We start from the raw sequence: 24,879 nt of genomic DNA, 5'->3' as shown, positions 1-24,879 counted from the left end.
AACCAGTCCGGTTAAAATAGTACTAATGAAAATGCATATGTATTTTTATATAGATTTAAATGTATTTGGACACACACACACACACACACACAAACAAAATCACCTTCCTTATTACATGTATTATAACATGTTTGCCTATAATCCTTTACTAAAATATTTGATTTCTCTAAAGCCAAATGTTTGTTCACATTTTTTTACACAAACTATTGTGTGATGACATTTTAGAAAGTGCTACTTAGTATATTTCCAGCTTGATAGAAATTAGTTTGCAGTGTTGCAATCAAAACAACAACTGCAACAAATGTAACTATAAATGAAGCAAGTTTGTGAAAGAGTACCATGTAACATAAAAAAGTAGCACTTACACAAAAAAACATCAAGCACTAAAGATTCAAACTAACCTGTAATCGACTGGAGATGTTCACCGAACAGGGAGCAGGTGTGCGCTAATTAATTACTATCACCTCACTATTGAGTTTTACATCTCCTTCTAAATTGCGCAGCTGAAAATTAATTGCCTTAATTGGGGTATGCTAGATCTTTGCTCATTTTTTGCAGGAAACCGGCAGGCGAGTTCACTAGAACTCGGCCCCGATGTGCGGTGATAGAACTTGACGACCGGCGTGTATTTACGCGCGTCGAGCGTATGCGCATTTGGTTGATAAATCAGGCATAATCATTCCCTTCGTAAAGCATCTGCATGAGATCTGTGTTTGTCCGTGCTGCTTTCTTACCCCAATGTGTAAACCTTCATATAAATGTGGTGCTGACGGTACTGCATCTGGATGGCAATATTCACTCTGTAACACACAGAGAAGTTTTCCCCCCTACTTTGTGGCTTATGGAGCGAAAAATACGGTAAGTCCATACAGGATGTCTAATCTACAAGCAGACCTGGATGCAGTGTTTGATTGGGCAGCCAAGTGGCAAATTACGTTTAATATAGATAAATGTAAAGTTATGCACTTGGGGGCTAACGACATGCATTCTTCATACTGTATAGTGGGAATACGTTTGGGGGAGTCGGAAATGGAAAAGGATCTGGGGGTTCTGGTAGATCATACAGCTAAAGCTAGCAAAGTACTTTATTGTATTAAAAGAGGAATAGACTGCAGAGATGGAGACATAATCCTGCTCCTGTACAAAGCATTGGTCAGACCACATCTGGAATATGCATTCCAGTTTTGGGCATCAGTTCACAAAAAGGACATTGTGGAATTGGAGAGAGTGCAGAGAAGGGCAACTAAACTAATAAAAGGAATGGAGGAGCTCAGCTATGAGGAGAGGTTAGCTGAACTAAATCTATTCTCCCTTGAGAAGAGATGTTTAAGGGGGATATGATCACCCTGTATAAATATATAAATGGTCTATATAGAGAACTCTCTTCCCAATTATTCACTTTGAGATCATTACAAAAAACAAGAGGGCACTCTGCGTCTGGAGAAAAGGATGTTTAGGCTCCAGATAGGGAAGGGATTCTTTACTGTAAGGTCTGTGAAAATGTGGAATCGTAGAAGCACAGAATATAACTGGGTATTAAAGCTTTAAAGTAAAGATAACAGTGACCGTTGATCCAGGGAACATTGGTTTGCCTCATGGAATCAGAAAGGATTATAAAAGCCATTGATATTCAGAAACCTGAAATCAACCACCTTAAATTTGAATGTTATCATTTACAACATGCTGCCTACTGTGCACAAAGCAATGGAGCTCTTTGTGCATCATCATGAATATAATCTGCAGGTGGAGCTTGACAGACCCATTAATGACAGACCCATTAAAAATCACAAGATGAGTTCCTCATGGTTAAAGAGGGATTCCAGATATTCCAGATGTATTTCTCCTATGATATTCCATGTGGGCAATCACAGTCCTCAAATAACATTTACAAGGCTGAAGTTTTAATATCTCTGGCTGGCCAGAGAACATACATTCACACTCAATGCATTAGCTACAGAGACTGCTTTAAATTATTATACATTAATTTTACTCTGACATCTTACACTTCCATGTTTCTCTAATGTTATACACTGCATATTCCAGTGTTGTGCAAAATTATTGTACCTGTCACATTGGCTCTGCACCAAAGATTACACTGTAAAGATTACACTGCTCCTCCACATTCCTCCTACATTTATTCTTATACACTGACATCATTTTTACATATTCTGCAGTAAGAGTGCAGAGAACATCGTACGGATGACATCACCAATGATTACACATACAAAGCCGGCACAACTGCCATTGATCAGCCAACCATTGGGATATATATATATATATATATTCAAGGCTTTAGGGTGCTGTTATTTATTTATTTTTGGTTTTCTGAAGATCAAAAGTAACATGCACGCAGAACTGTCACTCCTTAAAAAATTGTTCTTCTTCTGTCCTTTGCCTTCTAGGTTGGTTCTGGTCTTTACAAGACCTTTAATCTCTACTGGGCATGGTCTGTTCTCTATTGGATACAGTCTGATTTTCATAGGGTCTTGTTTATTCTTTACAGTCAAAATTCTAAAAGATTGCTACAAGATCTGGGACAGGAAGTGAAGGAAAAATTCCCCAATGGTACACAAGCATCTGGCAGGGCTTTTACTCTGTCCCTACTCTATCCAAAACTAAATTAAAGAAAAACAATGGTATCCAAAATGTCTCCAAAAATCCTACTTCCTGCTTGTGTCATTTGCTTGCTGCCCTTCTGTCACGGATAACAGGGAGGGGAGGGAAACAGAAAGGTAAATACAAGGGACTAGGCCTCCAATGGCTAGGGAAAAGGGAATGGTCACCCCCTACAGCCATCCTTACCTAGCCCTAACTGCTGACAGTATGCATATCCCCTGATGGTGGGAATACTCATACACCGGAACCTAGGCCCTAGTAGCCCTGAATAGCCCTAGGAGTAGTGACTGGGCTTGAGACTACTGGTTCATTCCCTGATGAAAGAACCAGTGTCTCCCTGAGGCCTAGTAACAACTAAAGAACAAAAACACCAAAAGTAGTTCAACTTATCTTAATAGCAAATAGAGAAGCGGGAACTCTGGAGAGGACAACCCAGAAGTGAATATCAACCGCATAGCATGAAGTGTGAGGCCAGACTAAATGGAGGAGCAGTAATGACCACCAGCTGCCACTGATACAAGGGGTGTGGTCATCACAAACAACAACACAGAAACAAGCAAAACCAAAGAGACTGTCAGACCACCCCACGTGCAGCTTGTCTCACATATCCTCTAACCTTAGTAACAGAAGGGACCGTGACACCTTCCCAGTAAAATGAACTAAGCCCTTCGTACATTTCAAACAGGGAAAAAGATGGAAACACACAATAAAACACAGGGATTGCTCAGGTGGGTAAAATACCTTCCTATTCAGGAAACCAGTGTGAGGAAAAAAACATGATAATTCAAACAGATATTCTCCTGCCTTTGGACTGATTTATCGACCTGGAGTCCAATACATCATCTGCTGCCATTCTGAACTGGTATTTCATCAAACCATCTCTTTGACTGAATCATCATATCCCACTCCTGGAACTCAGCAAGTTTACAAGCCTCACTTGTACCCATATTACTGGACTGCTTCTCTTGGACTTCAGTTTGCCACATTGTTTATTGAATGCCTATGCTTTGCAATTGCCTGTAAAAATGTATTATTCTTCCTGCTCTCTCTTTGTTGGCTCTACTCCCTGTCTTCCCCAGTCTGATAACTCATTATCTTTCTGCTCCTTCACACTCCTTATTTCTCTGTGCTCTGCCTCCCCATTCCATATACTCTCATCAAGACACTCCCTTCTCCTAACCTCATCCCCATTCACCCTACCCATAAGTTCTTACCCCCTCTCTCTGGCAGGCTATAGAATGCCCGATCTGTTGGCAATAAATTAACCTCCATACACAACCTTCTCCTTTCTAAATCTTTGAACTTTCTCTCTCTGAGGCTTTCCTCCTCTGACTCTGCCTCTGCTGCTGCTCTCTCCTATGGACACGTGCACTTTACACATAGTTACATAGGTACATAGTAAGTTAGGTTGAAAAAAGACATAAGTCCATCAAGTTTAACCACTAGGGAAATAAATATATCCCAGATATAAAACCCTATAAGACATAGTTGGTCCAGAGGAAGGCAAAAAATCCCTGGTACAATTTGCTTCAACGGGAATAAAAATTCCTTCCTGATTCCATGAAGCAATCAGAAGTTCCCTGGATCAACAGTCACTGTTATTTTTACTTTAAAGCCTTAATACCCAGTAATATTCTGTGCTTCTAGAAAAACATCCAGTTATTTCTTAAAGCAATCTATAGTAGTTGCTGAAACTACTTCCTGAGGGAGCTGATTCCACATTTTTACAGACCTTACAGTGAAGAATCCCTTCCTTATCCAGAGCTTAAACTTCTCTTCCTCCAGACGCAAAGAGTGCCCTCTTGTTCTTTGTAATGATCTCAAAGTGAATAATCGGGAAGAGAGTTCTCTATATGGACCGTTTATATATTTATACAGGGTGATCATATCCCCCTTTAAACATCTCTTCTCAAGGGAGAATTGATACAGTTCAGCTAATCTCTCCTCATAGCTGAGCTCCTGCATTCCTTTTATTAATTTAGTTGCCCTTCTCTGCACTCTCTCCAATTCCACAATGTCCTTTTTGTGAACTGGTGCCCAAAACTGGAACGCATATTCCAGATGTGGTCTGACCAATGCTTTGTACAGGGGCAGGATTATGTCTCCATCTCTGCAGTCTATTTCTCCTTTAATACAAGAAAGTACTTTGCTAGCTTTATATATTGCAGCTTGGCATTGTATGCTGTTATTATGTCTATGATCTACCAGAACCCCCAGATCCTTTTCCATTTCTGACTCCCCCAAATGTATTCCACCTAGACAGTATCAAGCATGCATGTTGTTAGCCCCCAAGTGCATGACTTTACATTTATCTATATTAAATGTCATTTGCCACTTGGCTGCCCAATCAAACAGTACATCCAGGTCTGCTTGTAGATTATAGACATCCTGTATGGACCTAATTCCATTACATAGTTTGGTGTCATCTGCAAACACAGAAATGGTACTTTTAATCCCAAACTCTATATCATTTATGAAGATTTTAAACAGTAAAGGTCCCAACACTGAACCCTGGGGTACACCACTAATAACCTTAGACCATTCACAGTATGAATCATTAATTACAACTCTCTGAATGCGAAACCTAAAGCCAGTTCTCCATCCATTTACTCATTGACTTTTCTAAACCTATCGACCCTAACTTGCATATTAACCGTCTGTGGGGTACAGTCTCAAATGCGTCAGCAAAGTCCAAGTACACTATATCAACTGCTATTCCACTGTCTACCTGTTTACTTGCTTCCTCATAAAAAGAGAGTAAATTTGTTTGACAACTTCTGTGTCACGGTCCCTGCCATGACTGAGGTTAGAAGATCTATGAGATAAGGTGCATGTGAGGTTATCTGACAGTCTCTTTGTTTTCACTTGTTTCAGTGTTGTTGTTTGTAATGACCACACCTCTTGTCTCAGCTGCAGCTGGTGGTCATTACTGCTCCTCTATTTAGTCCACCCTCACACTTCATGCTATGCAGTTGATATTCACTGCTTGGATGTGGAAGAGCTGGTGTGTTGTCCTCTCCAGAGTTCCTGCTCATCCATTTTCTATTTAAGATAAGTTGTACTACTCTTGGTGTTTTGTTGTTCTCTTGTGCTTGTTGTTACTAGGCCCCAGGGAGACGCTGGTTCGTTCATCTGGAAGGTCTTAAACCCTGTCACTATTCCTAGGGCAATTCAGGGCTACTAGGGCCTAGGTTCCCGTGTATGAGTATTCCGACCTTCAGGGTATATTCATATTGACAGGAGTCAGGGCTAGGTTAGGGTGTCCGTAGGTGGTGACCGTTTCCCTCTCCCTAGCCTTTGAAGGCCTAGTCCCTTGTCTTTATCCTTCTGTTTTCCTTCTGGTGTTCCTCCCTTCCCCTTAATCTGTGACATTCTGTCTTTCTTGAAGCCATGCTGACTATCACTTAAAATATTATTTTCTAGCAGAAACTCCTCTATGTGGCTCTTTATCAAACTCTCTAAGACCTTTCCAACTATAGACGTTAAACGAACGGGTCTGTAGTTACCTGGTAATGACTTTGCTCCCTTTTGGAAGATAGGAACCTCATTGGCCTTACGCCAATCCATCGGTACCTTGCCAGTGTCTAAAGAGTCTCTAAAAATTAGAAATAATGTTGATCAATGTTCTTTGAGGACACGTGGATGTAATCCACCAGGTCCTTGGTGCTTTGATAACCTTACTTTTCCAACCTTCATTTTTCCCAGCTGTTTCTCATACCCCCTAGACCTGGCAACAAATTAGGGGGTGGTGTGGGTCTCCTTCTCTCACCTAACTGTACATACAGAGTCCTTCCTACCCAACCCTCATTTTCACCTCTTTTGAAGTCCACTCTGTCCGTCTCTTTAGCCCCTTACCCCTCATTGTTGCTGTTGTCTACCACCCCCCTGGCCCAGTATCACAATTTTTGGATAACTTTGCATCCTGGCTCCTACACATTCTTTCCCATGACCTGCCCACCCTCATCCTTGGTGACTTTCATGTTGCAATGGATGAGCCCAACCTTCCCTCCTCAGCCAAACTGCTCTCCATTACTTCCTTATTTGGACTCACTCAGAACATCAATGGCCCCACACACATAGCCGGACACACTTTAGACCTGGTATTTTTTAAAACTCTGCACCTCACCCTCCTTGACAACTCACCATTTCCCCTTTCTGATCACAGCCTTATCACCTTCAACCTATCGAACTCTTGCCCTCCCTTGCCACATACCAGACCTAGTCAATGGCAGTGAGATATTCGTAACCTTGACCACAACCTTTTCTCAAACTGCCTTGCGTCCCTAACAACCGCTCTTTTCAAAATCAGCTCGCCAGATGAACCTGCCACCATGTTAAACCACTCGCTTTTCTTGGCTTTGGATAAAGTTGCCCCTGCCCCCTTCCGCTACCCCCGCCCTGCCAACCCCCGACCCTGGCACAACACTCACACCAAACAGCTACAAAAGACTGTTCGTGCAGCTGAGGGTAAGTGGAGAAAATCTGGCCTCAGCGCTGACTTCATGGACTACAAAGCCAAGCTACAAAGCTTTAACACAGAGCTCACTGTCACCAAAATTATTTCTCCGCAGTCATTTCCTCTTTAGCTTCCAACCCACGCACCCTCTTCCCAAAAATTGACTCCCTCCTAAACCCCACACCTGCTCCCCCCACAGCATCCTTCTCTGCCCAAGACATTGCCACCTACTTTAAAGATAAAATAGGCAAAATCAGACATGATGTGTCTGCTCACCGGGCCACTCCAACCATACCCACCCCTTCCACCTGTAAATCTTTACTGGCCTCCCTCAGCCCTGTTACTGTGAACGAAGTCTCTTCTCTCATCATCTCCATCCACTACCTGTCCTCTTGACCCAATTGCCTCTGATCTACTCCGTGCCCATTCCTCCACCCTGGCCCCTGCCCTGACTGAACTATTCAACCTCTCCCTTTCTACTGGTAAATACCCCCCAGCTTTCAAACATGCTATAATTCTCCCTATCCTGAAGAAACCCTCACTTGACCTCTCCCTACCCTCTAACTATCTCCCTTCTCCCATATGTCTCCAAACTTCTTGAACGTCTTGTCTACAAAAGACTCACCGATTACCTGAGTACCAACTCTCTCCTTGACCCTCTCCAGTCTGGCTTTCGAGCTGCCCATTCCACTGAAACAGCCCTTACTAAAGTGGGCAATGACCTCATCAGAGCTAAGTCTCAAGGCAACTTTTCCCTGCTCCTTCTCCTTGATCTTTCTCCTGCTTTGACACTGTTGATCACCCCCTTCTATTACAAATCCTGCACTCCATTGGTATCAGTGACACTGCTCTCTCTTGGTTTGCTTCCTATCTCTCTGACAGCTCCTTTCAAGTTTCTTTCAATGGTAATTCCTCCTCGCCCACTCTTCTCCCTGTTGGTGTTCCCCAAGGGTCAGTCCTTGGACCAGTTCTCTTTTCTCTGTACACCTCCTCTCTCGGTAGTCTCATATCCTACTTTGGCTTACAGTATCATCTGTATGCTGATGACACTCAAATCTATCTGTCCACCCCTGACTTGTCACCTTCAGTCCTGGATAAGGTCTCATGCTGTCTATCAGCCATCTCATCATGGATGTCTGACCGATTTTAGAAACTCAACCTGGATTAAAACCAAATTATTCATCCCCCCCCCCCCCCCCCTCAAACTCCAAATCTCCCCCTGACATATTTTTAACTGTTAACAACACTGTTATTTAGCCCTCCCCTCAGGCACATTGTCTTGTTGTCACCTTTGACTCTGCCCTCTCATTTACCCCCCATATTCAGAACATTTCCAGGTTTTGTCACTTTCATCTACGCAACATCTCCAAAATCCGCCCCTACCTGTCCCCTGAGACCACCAAACTCCTTGTACATGCTCTTATCATCTCTCGTCTGGACTACTGTAACCTCCTCCTCTCTGGTATTTTACTAACCCGACTCTCTCCTCTTCAATCTATTATGAATGCTGCAGCCAGACTCATCCATCCTTCCCGCCGCTCCTCTTCCGCTGCATCTCTTTGCAGATCTCTACACTAGCTTCCATTTCACCTTAGAATCAAATTCAAGCTCCTGTGTTTTGCTTTCAAATCTCTCCACAGTTATTGTCCCACCTACATTTCTGACCTGGTAAAAAAGTACTCCCCCAGCCGCTCTCTCTGCTCCTCCATTGACCTACTAATGGCTTCCTCACTCATAACCTCATCACACGCACGGATACAATACTTCTCCAGAGCTGCCCCAACTCTCTGGAATGGTCTTCCTCGTCCTATTCGGCTTGCTCCTACTTTCTGCTCATTTAAAAGAGCACTCAAAACCCATTTTTTCAAACTTGCCTACCCATCTTCTTCTGTCTTTTAAAGCCTTCACTACTTCCCACCATTACATATCTTCCATCCTATTGTGTGTAAATTCCCCCACCCACTAGATAGTAAGCTCTTCGGGGCAGGGTCCTCTCCTCCTGTATCACTGTCTGTATTAGTCTGTCATTTGCAACCCCTATTTATTGTACAGCGCTGCCTAGTATGTTGGCACTATATAAATCCTGTTTATTAATAATAATAATAATAATAATATTTGTTATAATATGGAATCTGCAAAAACATTTTCTAACACCCCTCTATAAAGTTTACCTATGATAGACTTACGTTTATATAAGTAATAAATCCACTTTGACTTATGTTACCAGTGGGAATTAAAGCATAGAGCTTTGTAGGTATTACTTTATGGAGACAGACCCCACTCGCACGGATTGTTCTTTCTTCTTTCTTTTCACAGCCACTGTAAAGGAATAGCTGATGAACACACATGAATCTGTCAGTGAGGTGTGTGGACTGGAAGCCTCTGGTGCTTTAGATTGGCTGCTCATATTGTGAACGAGGCACGATATCCTGCCTGGTTCTCTGCAAAATGCTGTAAGGTTTACAGAAAAATATGATGTATTGAGAATACCCACAATCCTTTTATTATCCTGCTGTTAAATATCACTCTATGCAACGTTTAAATGAATAAAATATATACACGGGTTACCATTTAACAAAACTGTAAAGGTTCCATAAAGTTAGATTCAGGGCAGGTCTGCAGGTGACTAAATTCTCTGCAACCTCCCTCTGATGCTTCGGTGGTTGTAGATAGAGCTAAAATAATAGAGATAAAATAATTTTTACTCAGAATTTGGTGAATATTAACTTCAAAGATCCAAATATGCCAAATCATTTGCATGTGATTGGGTATCCAAATTTTCCTTTTCATATGATTAAATTATTGATGTCATGTTGGGGCTTTTATAAAGGAGCTAGATTTTTGCCTTTGATGATCACAGATGTTTGTCTCAGCCAATGAAAATATAAAATTTGTTAGGGGCTTTAGTGATCCTGGCACTGGTGACAACATGCCAGCGACAGAGTTGTTTCCATTGCCTTCTTGTTTACATTTGGAATTAGACATTGCTCTGTCACTGATTGGTGACAACCTGCAAAGAAAGAATGACAGAGTAATTTCTTTGCACTTCTTTTCTGTTGGTGAGTTGTCACCATTCTGCCACCTTATGCTTAACTTCCTAATCTGCAATGATCCATACAAAACATTAGCAACTGACCATTGTGTTGTAAGTGTCAGCTCTCATTTATTTACTACTAAAAATACAAATTTAAAGCAGAAAAAAGTGCTGTGCCAGCTATTGGCCCAGAATAAATAAATTTCTCATCACAAAGCCCAGCATGTGCTATATTTACACGAGGACGTTTGTTTTGGAACCTTGCCTCTTGATATTTATGTGGATATTTATGTCCACAAGAATCAAGCAGAGTTCACAGTTTATAAAGTTCTAGTTAAAAGCATTGGAGAAACAGAAATGAAACAACAAAAAACAACAGTGTAAACTTGTCCTAATAAGGTCCTAATTATTATTGAGAGGTTTATGGGAAATTACTTTAAAGAGAGTGAATAAAGTTTCTGAGTAGCAGAAGTTCAGCATCTTTCTGTTTAAGATGTGATTGACTGAGAATCACTTTTCTATGCCAGCTACTCATTTTAATGTTTGCATTACATAGTTAGTCAGGTTGAAAAAAGGCATAAGTCCATCAAGTTTAGCCACTAGGGAAATAAACATATCCCAGATAAAAAAAAAACCTATAGACGTAGTTGATCCGGAGGAAGGCAAAAAAAGTTCTTCCTGATTCTTGAGGCAATCTGACCTTCCCTGGATTAACAGTCTTTGTTAACTTTAAAGCATTAGTTACTCAGCTATATTATGCGCTTCTAGAAAAGCATCCAGTTTTTTCTTAAAGGAATCTATAGTAGTTGCTGAAACTACTTCCTGAGGGAGCCGATTCCACATTTTCACAGTCCTTACAGTGAGGAATCCCTTACTTATCCGGAGATTAAAATCTTTTCCTCTAGCCGCAAAGAGTGCCATCTTGTCCTTTGTAATGATCTTAAAGTAAATCATCGGGAAGAGAGTTCTCTATATGGACCATTATATATACCCCCCTTATACGTATCTTCTCAAGGGAGAATAGATTCAGTTCAGCTAATCTCTCCCAATAGCTGAGCTCCTCCATTCCTTTTATTACTTTAGTTGCCCTTCCCTGCATTCTCTCCAATTCCACAATATCCTTTTTGTGAACTGGTGCCCAAAACTGGACTGCATATTCCAGATGTGGTCTGACCAATGCTTTGTACAGGAGCAGGATTATGTCTCAATCTCTGCAGTCTATTCCTTTCATACAATGCTAGTGCTAGCTTTAGATATTGCAGATTGGCATTGCATATTTTCATTAGGTCTATTATCTACCTAAACCACCAGATCCTTTTCCATTTCTGACTCCCCCAAATGTATTCCCCTAGACAGTATCAAGCATGCATGTTGTTAGCCCCCAAGTGCGTAACTTTACATTTCTCAATATTAAATGTAATTTGCCACTTGGCTGCCCAATCAAACAGTACATCCAGGTCTGCTTGTAGATTATAGACATCCTGTGTGGACTTAAATTCCATTATATAGTTTGATGTCATCTGCAAACACAGAAATGGTACTTTTAATCCCAAACTTTATATCATTTACAGGGGTGTAGTGGGGCGGGCACATCGTGCCCCCACTTTTTTCGGGATCCCTGTATAGGCTGTACCTGCGCGCTCACCATGGATAGCCTTCATTATTACCTTGCCCCCTCTTCTTTTTTTACAACTACACCCCTGGACATTTATAAAGGTCTCAACACTAAACTCTGGGGTACACAACCAATAACCTTAGACCATTCAGAGTATGAATCATTAATCACTACTCTCTGGATGCAGTCTTTATGCCAGTTCTATATCCATTTATAGATTAAAATTTTTAAACCATTAAACCCTAATTTGCATATTAACAGTCTGTGGGGTACCATGTCAAATGCTTTAGCAAATTTCAAGTACACTATATCAGCTGCTACTCCACTGTCTACCTGTCTACTTACTTCCTCATAAAAAGAGAGTAAATTTGTTTTACAACTTTGATTGTTCTTGAATCAATGCTGACTATCACTTATTATAATAATTTCTAGCAGAAACTCCTCTATGTGGTTCTTTATCAAACTCTTTAGGACCTTTCTAACTATGGAAGTTACCGGTAACTATGGAAGACTTACCAGTCTCTAATTACTTGGTAATATATTTGCTCCCTTTTTTAAGAAAGTAACCACATGCACATACTCAGATCTTTTTGCTATTAATATATTTAAAAAAATGCGGGGTGTTTTGCCTTACTTTCTTTTGCAATCTGTCTTTCATTTTGAAGTTTTTTTTACATCTTCTGTTATTTTATTTATAGTTTTTAAATGATGAAGGTGATCCTTCATTTTTATATTTTTGCCCTTTTCTTTATACCTTTTATAACATTAGCTGTGAGTCACATAGGGTTTATTTTTAGTCTCTTAAACTTATTACCCATTGGAATATATTGTGTGTTTGTGAAGAATAGACTTGAAACATTCCGATTTCTGTTCTGTGCTACATACTATGTAAGTCAGGTTGAAAAAAGACATAAGTCCATCAAGTTCAACAACTAGGGAAATAAACATATTCCAGATACAAAAGTCTATGGACATAGTTTCTCCAGAGGAAGGCAAAAAACCCTGGTACATTTTGCTCCAACAGGGGAAAAAATTCCTACAATAGTGCAATACAGGTGCCTGAGACCAGGATAGAATATCCAATTAGTAATTGTGGTATCCACCCCTTTAGGGATATGTCACACTTACCTCTTCTTAACTAAGAGCAGACTAAGCGCAGACACCTATCTCCTGTGCATGCGGGCAGTTCTGACGCTGGGCGTGCCTCTGTTTCCAAGCTTTATCAAATCCGTTCAATCCGCTGGCCAATCAGAAAATAGCCCCTTGACCAGCCCTGGCTATTTAGCTAGCTCACAGACTGCACTCTGTGTTTGTGCAACGTGTCACCATTGTGCCGAGCCTGTGATTCTGTTGAGCTAGTTCCTGTTCACCTAGTGCTTAATTCAGTGTTTCCTTTGTCCAGCTCCTGTGTTAACCCCTCGTTGTCCAGTCTGTTGGTTCCAAGCCAACTTCCCTGTGGTGTTCCAGTGTTCCTGTCTGTCTGTGGATATCCATGAGTCACCTGTGCGTCCTGTTGCTTCCAGTGTCTCCTCTGTTCCCTGCGCCCGCAGTGGCCCCTGTGTCACTAGTGTCTGTCTCCTGGATCCCTAGCAATTGACCCCTAGGGTGTGACCTCTCTTGCTTGCTGTCTGCCTTGACCCCGGCCTTCCTCGACTATCCTTCTGCTTTGTGATTTGGTACCGTGTTTTGCCCACCTTGGTGTGCCCAAGGACCTCAACCTGGCAGTAACCAGCGGCACACCAACCTCACCATCAGGGGCTCTGGTTACAGCTCAGACTCAGCGCCTTGGCCCTTCTCAGGGCTCACACCACCTTTGTGCAAGCCGTAGAGCCCCCTAGTGGTCATGTCTCTCCGTGCGTGACAGTTTGCACGAACCATGGATACACTTTGTTCAACCAGTGTGCGCCTCCTCAGCAGCAAGCACGCTTCTGCATCTCCGTCAAGGGTCGCTTACTGTTGGTCAATTTGCAGTTAGGTTTCGTACTTTGGCTCAGCTCACCTGGAACAATGAGGCGCTCCACGTTACTTTCTGGCAAGGCCTCGCTGACTGCATCAAGGATGAGTTGGCTGGTCAGGAGATTCCTCCCTCTCTGGATGATCTGATCTCCTTGGCCATCCAGATAGACATTCAATTTCAAGAACGTTTCCAGGAGAAATCTCGCTTACATAATGCCTTTGTTCCGTGACTGGCACTATACTTTCAGCGGCCTCTACAATCTCCAGCCTCCCCTGTTCCCCCTGTCTCCAAAGAACCTATGCAGCTAGGCCGATCAAGGCTATCTCAAGAGGAGAGGACCCGGGGTCTCTCATCTGGTCTCTGCCTTTACTGAGGACAGAAGGGACATGTTATTCAATCTTGCCCACAGGCCAGGAAACTTCCGCGCCTAGCATGCTCTAAGGAGGGCATGCTAGGTCACTCTTCTCTCCCCTCCAGTCAGCGTCCCTCCATAGTGATCCAGCTTCACCACAACAACTCCACACTTGCCCTTGAGGCCTTTATTGACTCTGGAGCAGCTGGAAATTTTATTTCAGCCACTCTTCTCAAGGAAAGCGCTTGGCCTATGCAACCATTATCACAGCCTTTGCGAATCTCTGCGGTGGATGATACCCTCCTGTCATGTGGACTTATTTGCTTTCAGACGAGACCAATTGAAATGTCGATTGGTGTGCTTCATCACGAGACTATAACTTTTCTTGTACTTGCTCAGGCTACCTCCGCAGTCATTCTGGGCCTCCCATTGGCTTAAACAATACTCCCCAGTGCTGGACTGGTCTACTCCAGAGGTATTGGCTTGGGGTCCCTTGTGTCACTCCAAATGTCTGACCAAGCTCATGCCTATCAGGCCTCTTGCTCTCTCCACTCCTGAGGTTGCACCATCTATTCCCAGTCAGTATATGGATTTCAAAGACTTCTTTTCCAAGCGCAGGGCTGAGCAGCTACCTCCCCACCGGTCTTACGACTGTGCGATAGACCTCATTCTCAACTCCACACCTCCCAGAGGTCGAGTATACTCCCTTAATCTCCCTGAGAAGCAGGCAATGAGTGAGTATATGAAGGAGAATCTGAAAAGGGATTTATACACAAGTCCTCTTCCCCTCCTGGTGTAGGGTTTTTCTTTGTCCAAAATAAAAATGTGACTCTCTGGCCATGTATTGACTACCGCGGTCTGAATGGTATCACCATAAAGAACTGCTACCCTCTGCCACTCATTCCTGAGCTCTTCGACCGTCTCCGTGGTGCACAGATATTTACCAAACTAGTCCTCCGAGGTGCATACAATCTTAATTCGGATCAAAGAGAGGGATGAATGGAAAACTGCATTTAACAAAAGAGATGGGCATTGCTGAATCCTGGTTTTGTTCTTCACGTGACTGAGCTGTCAATATTCCTAGTTATACTTTCGTAAAGACAGAGTCAAACGAAAGGGTGGTGGTGTCTGTATGTATGTATTTATGTGAGAAGTGATCTGAAAGTAAATGTGGTTGAGGTTGAGGCATTATGGGTGGAGTTGAATGTGGGGATGCACAATACACAATTAATTATAAGAGTCTGCTATAGGCCCCCCAGTGCTAAGAAAGAAATAAAGAATCAACTACTAGCACAGATAGAAAAAGCAGCAAAAAGTGGTAGTGTTTTAATCATGGGAGATTTCAACTACTCTGACATTGACTGGAGTAATGGCACTACAGGAACAGCAAAAGGAAGGAAATGTGTGAATTTAATACAAGATAATTTTATGATACAGTTTATAGAAGCCCCAAATAGAAATTATACTCTGCTGGACCTAGTTCTTTCTAACAATGCAGAGTTTACAACAAATGTGTATATAAAGGAGAATCTGGGTAGCAGTGACCATAACATGATTTCATTTAATGTAGGCTGTAAACAGGAAGCTTACAGCTAATAGCTGATGTTAAAAAAGCCATAAGAAACAAGAAAGGGGCATTCCATTAATATATAAAAGAGGAATCACCTTCATCGTTTGAAAACTATAAAGAATATAACAAAAGATGTAAATAGGAGATAAAATGTGCAAAACTTCAAAAAGAAAGACAATGTAAGGCAAACCCCCCAATTTTTTTTTCAATCTGTTAATAGCAAAAAGATCAGATCTGAGCATGTAAACCCTTTAAAGGATGTCTCTGACTTAGTAACTGGGGATAAAGAAAAGGCGAATTTACTAAACCCTTTTTTTAGATCTGTGTACACAAAGGAAAATGGCAGAACTGACATAAATGAGTCACAATGGTCCACAATTGATATAATTGAGAAACAGTCGGGCACAATTAAGGTTGACAAAGCACCAGGACCTAATGGATAACATCCATGTGTCCTCAAAGAGCTGAGCTCAATTATTTCAAAGCCATTATTTCTAAATTTCAGAGACTCTTTAATCATTGGAATTGTACCGATGAAAGGCCAATGTGGTTCCTATCTTCAAAAAGGGAGCAAAGTCATTACCAGGTAACTACAGACCGGTTAATTTAGTGTCCATAGTTGGAAAGGTCCTAGAGAGTTTGATAAAGAACCACATAGAGGAGTTTATGCTAGAAAATAATAGTATAAGTGATAGTCAGCATGGCTTCGAGAAAGACCTTAGTTGTCAATCAAATTTACTTTCTTTTTATGAGGAAGTAAACAGGAGTGGAATAGCAGTTGATATAGTATACTTGGACTTTGCTAAAGCATTTAACCCCATACCCCACAGACGATTAATATTCAAGTTAGGGTCAATGGGTTTAGAAAAGTCAATCTGTAAATGGATAAGAACTGGCCTAAAGACCGCATCCAGAGAGTAGTAATTAATGATTCATACTCTAAAAAGTCTAAGGTTATTAGTAGTGTACCCCAGGGTTCAGTGTTGGGACCTTTACTGTTTAACATCTTTATAAATGATATAGGGTTTAGGATTAAAAGTACCATTTCTGTGTTTGCAGATGACACCAAACTATGTAATGAAATTAGGTCCATACAGGATGTCTATAATCTACAAGAAGACCTGGATGTACTGTTTGATTGGGCAGCCAAGTGGCAAATGAAATTTCATGTAGATAAATGTAAAGTTATGCACTTGGGGGCTAACAACATGCATGCTTGACATTGTCTAGGGGGAATACATTTGGGGGATTGAGAAATAGAAAAGGATCTGGGGGTTCTGGTAGATCATACACTTAATAACAGCATGCAAACTGCAATATCTAAAGCTAGTAAAGTACTTTCTTGTATTGAAAGAGGAATAGACTGCAGAGATGGAGACATAATCCTGCCCCTGTACAAAGCATTGGTCAGACCACATCTGGAATATACAGTCCAGTTTTGGGCACCAGTTCACTTAAAGGACATTGTGGAATTGGAGAAAGTGCAGAGAAGGGCAACTAAACTAATAAAAGGAATGGAGGAGCTAATTAGCTGAACTGAATATATTCTCCCTTGAGAAGAGACGTTTAAGGGGGGATATGATCACCCTGTATAAATATATATATGGTCCATATAGAGAACTCTCTTCCCAATTATTCACTTTGAGATCATTACAAAGAAGAGGGCACTTCTTGCGTCTGGAGGTAAAGAAGTTTAAGCTCCGGATAAGGAAGGGATTCTTCATTGGGAGGAGTGAGAAGGCCTCTGACAGTCTTCTGAAAATTTCCTCGAACTTCCAATGGGTCCGTGAAATTTTGGTGAACTGATTTCGCAAATTCTATTAGGCTGACGTATGTCAATAGGCCGACTTTAAACATTAATAGCAAAGCCCCACATGTTAGTGTCTGTCTCCTGGATTTGCTAGATATGTGTAGGAGAACAGTGGCAACAAGGGAAAAATACAAAAATTCCAAAATACCTTGAGGTGTTCCAGAAAATGGCAAGTAAAGTGACAGCAAGCAAAAAGGATTTTTGCGTGATGGACAGCGTACAGAAGGCAGCATAAACATTAGGACATTGAGAAAGGGTGGCGCTATGTGTGAACTCAACCCACTAGCAGCAGTCTCTGACATCAAAACAGCAGTAGACCGCATTGCTAGCTGGCATCATGACCTAGATGACATGTGTTTGGAATGCCTCCCAGTTGTGGAGAAGTAGCATTAGGCAAAAGGATGGAGGAACAGAAATGGAGCGTGGGTCAGCGAAAGCAGTAGCAGTGTGTGGCCTTTGGTCATCTATTGCCAGGGAGACCGCATTGGTAAGTGTCATGGAGACCTGGGTATAGTGCATCGTCATGGCCACCCAGAAGTGTGTAATACAATTTTAGTGAATAGAGTACTGACGGGCGGAAGCAGCAGCAGCAGCAGGAGGAGGCGGTGGGGCCCGAGAGGGAGTGTGGACGGCTAGAGCTGGGTGTAGTGCATCGTCAATGCCACACAGAAGTGTGGAATACAAATTTAGTGAATGGAGTACTGACAGGCGGCAACAGCAGCAGGAGGAGGCGGTGGGCCCTGAGACGGAGCGTGGACTGCATTGGTAACTGGCATCTAGAGCTGGGTGTAGTGCATTCTCAATGCCACACAGAAGTGTGTGATACATGACAAGTGTAGATAAGATAAAAACCCGAACCCCACCACCTACTTAACTTACCACCCTTACCAATAAATAACAACATCATTGATTTGGATTAAATTGGCCATAGCAGCCTTTTATTTATAAACCACTCTTATAACAAGTTAACATTTTTCACATTTCTCACATTTTTTTTAACCCCCGCAGCTATACCACCGGCTCAAGGACAACGGTACCAGCATCCGCAGCTCCCCTTGGCCTCCCTGACAACCAAGTGTCACCTGAGGCTCTACTTAAACAGGAACTCCATACCTCTGATGGGTTCCACCCCCTTTGTTACTTAACCTATTCTCCCCCACTTTTGACCTGCAACCCCGCCGCTGCCATGACATACAATCCCCATACCCATTGACCCTCACATCCAAGACCAAGGCAAACAATCCAACAAGAGGGGAGGGGGGGGGGCAATTGTTCCCTTCTGTTCTTCTTTTACCGCAACTGATTTTCCCCCTTTCTTGCCCCTTGCTTTTATTCATTCGCCCTTGACCCCTCCTACCACTTAACCCCTCCTAATCACTCCACGCTGCTAGACCACCCCTTACTCAAATTATCACTTTGTTCTGGATTTTTCCTTCTCACCCTTGTCATGAGGCCCTTCGCCTATTCTATTTCTTTAGTCTTGCTCCAGGCCTACTATTTTAGTGAATGGAGTACTGACAGCGTCGACAACAGCAGCAGGAGGAGGCAGTGGGCCCTGAGACGGAGCGTGGACCGCATTGGTAACTGGCATCTAGAGCTGGGTGTAGTGCATCATCAATGCCACACAGAAGTGTGGATTACAATTTTATTATTATTATTATTATTATTAAACAGGATTTATATAGCGCCAACATATTACGCAGCACTGTACATTAAATAGGGATTGCAAATGACAGACTAATACAGACAGTGATACAGGAGGAGAGGACCCTGCCCCTAAAGTAAAAAGGTGCAGGAGCACAGACAGAGAAATAAGGAGAGTGAAAGAGCAGAGAGACAATGAGTTATCAGACTGGGGAGGAGAGGGAGTAGTGCCAACAAAGAGAGAGCAGGATGAATAATACATTTTTACAGATACTTGGGAACCACATGCGTACAATAAACAATTTTGGAGAAAGGAGTACTGATAGGTGGCAGAAGCAGCAGCAGGAGGAGGCGGTGGGCCCTGAGACGGAGCGTGGACCGCATTGGTAACTGGCATCTAGAGCTGGTTGTAGTGCATCGTCAATGCCACACAGAAGTGTAGAATACAATTTTAGTGAATGGAGTACTGACAGACAGCAGCAGTAGCAGCAGGAGGAGGCGGTGGGCCCTGTAACAAAACGTGGACCGCATTGGTGACTGGCATCTACAGCTGAGTGTAGTGCATCGTCAATGCCACACAGAAGTGTGGAATTCAATTTTAGAGAATAGAGGACTGACAGGCGGCAACAGGAGCAGGAGGAGGCGGTGGGCCCTGAGACGGAGCAGGGACCTCATTGGTAACTGGCATCTAGAGCTGGGTGTAGTGCATCGTCAATTCCACCGAGAAGTGTGTCACCCAAAAGTGTGTAATACAATTTTAGTGAATGGAGTACTAACAGGCAGCAGCAGGAGGAGGCAGTGGGCCCTGAGATAGAGCAGGGACCGCATTGGTAACTGACATCTAGAGCTGGGTGTAGTGCATTGGTAAAGCCACACAGAAGTGTATAATACAATTTTATTGAATGAAGTACTGACAGGTGGCAGCAGCAGCAGAAGGAGGAGGCGGTGGGCCCTGAGACAGACGTGTACCACATTGGTAACTGGCATCTAGAGCTGGGTGTGTGCATCATCAATGCCACACAGAAGTGTAGAATACAATTTTAGTGAATGGAGTAGTAACAGCCAGCAGCAGCAGGAGGAGGCAGTGGGCCCTGAGACGAAACATAGACCGCATTGGGAACTGGCATCTAGAGCTGGGTCTAGTGGATCGTCAATGCCACACAGAAGTGTGTAATGCAATTTTAGTGAATGAAGTACTGACAGGCAGCAGCAGCAGGAGGAGGCGGTGGGCCCTGAGACAGAGCGTGGACCGCATTGTTAACAGGCATCTAGAGCTGGGTGTAGTGCATCGTCAATGCCACACAGAAGTGTGGAATACAATTTTAGTGTATGGAGTACTGACAGGCAGCAGCAGCAGGAGGAGGCGGTGGGCCCTGAGACGGAGCAGGGACCGCATTGGTAACTGGCATCTAGAGCTGGGTCTAGTGCATCGTCAATGCCACACAGAAGTGTGGAATACAATTTTAGTGAATAGAGTACTGACAGGCGGCAGCAGCAGCAGGAGGAGGAGGAGGAGGCTGTGAGCCCTGAGACGGAGCACGGACCGTATTGGTAACTGGCATCTAGAGCTGGATGTAGTGCATAGTCAATGCCACCCAGAAGTGTGATATACAAGTTTATTGAATGGAGTACTAACAGGCAGCAGCAGCAGAAGGAGGCGGTGGGCCCGGAGACGGAACGTAGCCCGCATTGGTAACTGGCATCTAGAGCTGGGTCTAGTGCATCGTCAATACCACCCGGAAGTGTGAAATACAAGTTTATTGAATGGAGTACTAACAGGCAGCAGCAGCAGAAGGGGGCGGGGGGCCCTGAGACGGAACGTAGCCGGCATTGGTCACTGGCATCTAGAGCTGGGTCTAGTGCATCGACAATGTCACACAGATGTGTGGAATACAATTTTAGTGAATGGAGTACTTCAGGTGGCGACAACAGCAGGAGGAGGCGGCGGTGGTCCCGGAGAAGGGGCAGGGACCGCATTGGTAACTGGCATCTAGAGCTGGGTGTAGTGCATCGTCAATGCCACCCGGAAGTGTGTAATACATTTTTAGTTAAAGGAGTACTAACAGGCGGCAGCAGCAGCAGCAGGAGGTGGCGGTTGGCCCTGAGATGGAGCGTGGACCGCATTGGTAACTGGCATCTAGAGCTGGATGTAGTGCATCGTCAATGCCACACAGAAGTGTGGAATACAATTTTAGTTAAAGGAGTACTAACAGGCGGCAGCAGCAGCAGCAGGAGGTGGCGGTTGGCCCTGAGATGGAAAGTGGACCGCATTGGTAACTGGCATCTAGAGCTGGATGTAGTGCATCGTCAATGCCACACAGAAGTGTGGAATACAATTTTAGTGAATGGAGTACTGACAGGCAGCAGCAGCAGGAGGAGGCGGTGGGCCCTGAGACGGAGCAGGGACCACATTGGCAACTGGCATCTAGAGTTGGGTCTAGTGCATCGACAATGCCACAAAGATGTGTGGAATACAATTTTAGTGAATGGAGTACTTCAGGTGGCGACAACAGCAGTAGGAGACGGCGGTGGTCCCGGAGAAGGTGCAGGGACCGCATTGGTAACTGGCATCTAGAGCTGGGTGTAGTGCGTCAATGCCACCCGGAAGTGTGTAATACAATTTTAGTGAATGGAGCACTGACAGGCGGCTGCAGCAGCAGCAAGCTGAGGCAGTGGGCCCTGAGATGGAGCGTGGACCGCATTGGTAACTGGCATCTAGAGCTGGATGTATTGCATCGTCAATGCCACACAGAAGTGTGTGATAGAATTTTAGTGAATGGAGTACTGACAGGCGGCGACAACAGCAGCAGGAGGAGACAGTGGGCCCTAAAAAGGAGCATGGACCGCATTGGTAACTGACATCTAGAACTGGGTCTAGTGCATCGTCAATGCCACACAGAAGTGTGGAATACAATTTTTGTGAACGGAGTACTCCAGGCGGCGACAACAGCAGGAGGAGGCGGCGGGGGTCCAGGAGAAGGGGCAGGGACCGCATTGGTAACCGCCATCTAGAGCTGGGTTTAGTGCATCGTCAATGCCACCAAGAAGTGTGTAATACAATTTTAGTTAATGGAGTACTAACAGGCGGCAGCAACAGCAGGAGGAGGAGGTAGGCCCTGATAAGGAGCGGGAACCGCATTGGTACCTGGCATCTAGAGCTGGTTGTAGTGCATTGTTAATGCCATACAGAAGTGTGTAATACAATTTAGGTGAATGGAGTAAAGACAGGTGGCTGCAGCAGCAGGAGGAGGCGATGGGTCCTGAGACGGAGTGGGGACCACATTGGTCTCTGGCATCTAGAGCTGGGTGTAGTGGATCATCAAAGCCACCCAGAAGTGTATTATACAATTTCAGTGAATGGAGTACTGACCGCGAGCACTGTTGCTGTGGTCTGTGGTGCCGGAAGCGGTAGGAAGGTAGACATGAATGCCAAACCTCAATCTTACAATACTTAACTGAAAAATTAGGCAAAGGCAATGATACCTATCAGTGTGGCAGTACTTGGGGTTTCATCTGCTGCTTGTTGGCCTCCTGGGAGCAGCAGAAATTTAAAGTATTTTGCTAGCTGGCACAATGGCAAGCATGACATTGGCGATGAATGCCAACCATGTTTGTTGCGATAACTAGTGGAAAAATTCAATTCAGGCATGCTCAGCTGACAGGGTGTTGGTGATAGCCAGCCCCAGACCCAGCACATGAGCAGTGTGGGTTCACAGGGACATCTTGGTTGGCCAGTGAGTCCTTGTGTCAGTCAATCAGTGACCTCTGCAGTGGGGGTATGATAGTTGTTAGTAACCCACCTTTCATTCATTTTCAAAAAGGTGAGGTGATTGACATTTTCCGGCAACAGTCGTGATCGGTTGTCCGTGACCACTCCGCCAGCGCCACTGAAGGTTCTTTCAGGCAGAACACATGATGTCGGGCACGTAAGAAGCTTGATGGCATACTGTGCCTACTGCTGGCGGATTTCAAGCCTGTTGACCCAAAAATTAATGGCGTCACTACTATCAGCACAGGCGTCCTCCTCATAACTGCTTTAGTCAACACCACCACCGCCACCAGCTAGAAAAAAGCCAACATAATCGTGCACCATGTGCTTCTTCCATTCTCAATGGTTATGCCCCCCACTTCACATGTTTGAAGTGGCTGCATCAGGTTTCGCCAGGCATCCAGAAAATCCCCCCTGCCTTGGCCTAGACTTTTGGATGTGTGGTGCCTGCTGCCACTACTGCTGCTGCTGCCGCAAAAGGAGGATATGGTGGAGGCAGTGTTTGCCTGAGCTCCCTGTGTGGAATGTGGTGCGAGGACCTCCTCACACAGCCGGTTGCATAGTAGTCTGCTCAGGCAGGACACCTTTCTTTATCTTGCGCCGGGTTAGGTAGAAACTGTGACCAACATGGTCTCCCTCATCATCATCATCATCATAATCATCTTCCTCCTCCTCCTCCTCTTGGAACACCTGATGCTGGCCAGTGTCCCTTCTTGCTCCTCCTGATGCTGGCTGTGCGCTATGGAGTGTAATGTTACCCTCATCCTCTTCCCCGCTTTCTTCCTCTCCTCTCCCATCGCCACTTTCCATCAGGCCACACAGGGTATTATCAAGCAGAAAGATGATGGGTATGACGTCATTCCAGCCTGACCGCTCCCGACTCACAACATTTATGGCCTGCTCAAAGGGGGCCAGTAGCTTTCACAGCGTCTCCATCTGCAGCCTCTGGTCACTGGTAAAATAGCTCAGTTGTGTGGCTGTACCAAGGGCCCCGCTGCCTCCATGCAACACGCTGACCAAGTAATGGCGGATGGCTAGCTTTTGCTCACACAGACGCTGTAGCATGTGCAAGGTGGAGTTCCATCTAGTCACAGTGTCACAAATCAGTCTATACCGTGGCAGCCTCTGTTGGCGTTGAATCTTGCTAAGCAGCGCGGCGGCAGTAGGGGATCGGCATACATGGGTGCAGATGAAGCGAGCCTGTCTCAGTAAGTCCTTCAGTCCTGGGAACATGCAGAGGAACTTCTGCACCACCAGGTTCGGTACTTGGGCAAAGCATGGCACATGTGTTATGCGGTCCATGCGCAGCACGGCTACAAAGTTGGCCCCATTGTCGCACACTACGTTGCCTGTCGTGAGCCCGGAGGGCGTCAGCCAAGCCTCAACCTCTCTGTGCAAAGCGGACAAGAGTTCTCTGGCGGTGTGACTTTTTTCCCCCAAGGACACCAGTTTCAGCACTGCCTGGCAACGCGTGTGCTTGAGGGAGCCGTAGTGGCGTGCTCGCTTAACCACAGTGTCCTCCACTATAATAAGAGCACTGGGGTGGCCTATGCTTTCCCACCACACCCCTCGACGGGGGTACCAGGTGCTGAAATGCCTCTTGCAGGCTACCGCCCACTGAGCTATGCAAGGCCACCCAGTGAGCGGTGAAGGACAGGTAGCGTCCCACTCCATGCCTGGTTGTCCAGCTGTCCATGGTGAAGTGGCTTTGCCAATGCCTGGGAGATGTTATCCAGTACAGGTTCTTGTAAACTGGGTACAGCTGTGCTGGAGAAGTAATGTCTGCTTGGTATATTCTACTGCTGCTCGGCACAGGCCATCAGGTCATGGAAGGGATCTGAGTCCACAAGTTTGTACGGCAGTAGCTGCAAGGTCAATAGTTTGGCTAGAAGCGAATTGAGTTCAATCACTCTTTTGTTGGTTGGTCTGGCTGGCACCAACCTCCTGATATGTAGTAGCAATGACAGTTGGAGGTGGAGAAGTAGTCAATGGAGGTGGAAGAAGAGAGCATGACGTAGTTGCACCTCCTTCAAGAGAACGAAAGTACTGCTCCCAC

Source organism: Pyxicephalus adspersus, chromosome W, assembly GCF_032062135.1.
Source record: "Pyxicephalus adspersus chromosome W, UCB_Pads_2.0, whole genome shotgun sequence".
NCBI classification, from domain to species: Eukaryota; Metazoa; Chordata; class Amphibia; order Anura; family Pyxicephalidae; genus Pyxicephalus; species Pyxicephalus adspersus.
The sequence above is the reverse complement of the archived record's forward strand: the minus strand, read 5'-3'. Positions refer to the sequence as shown.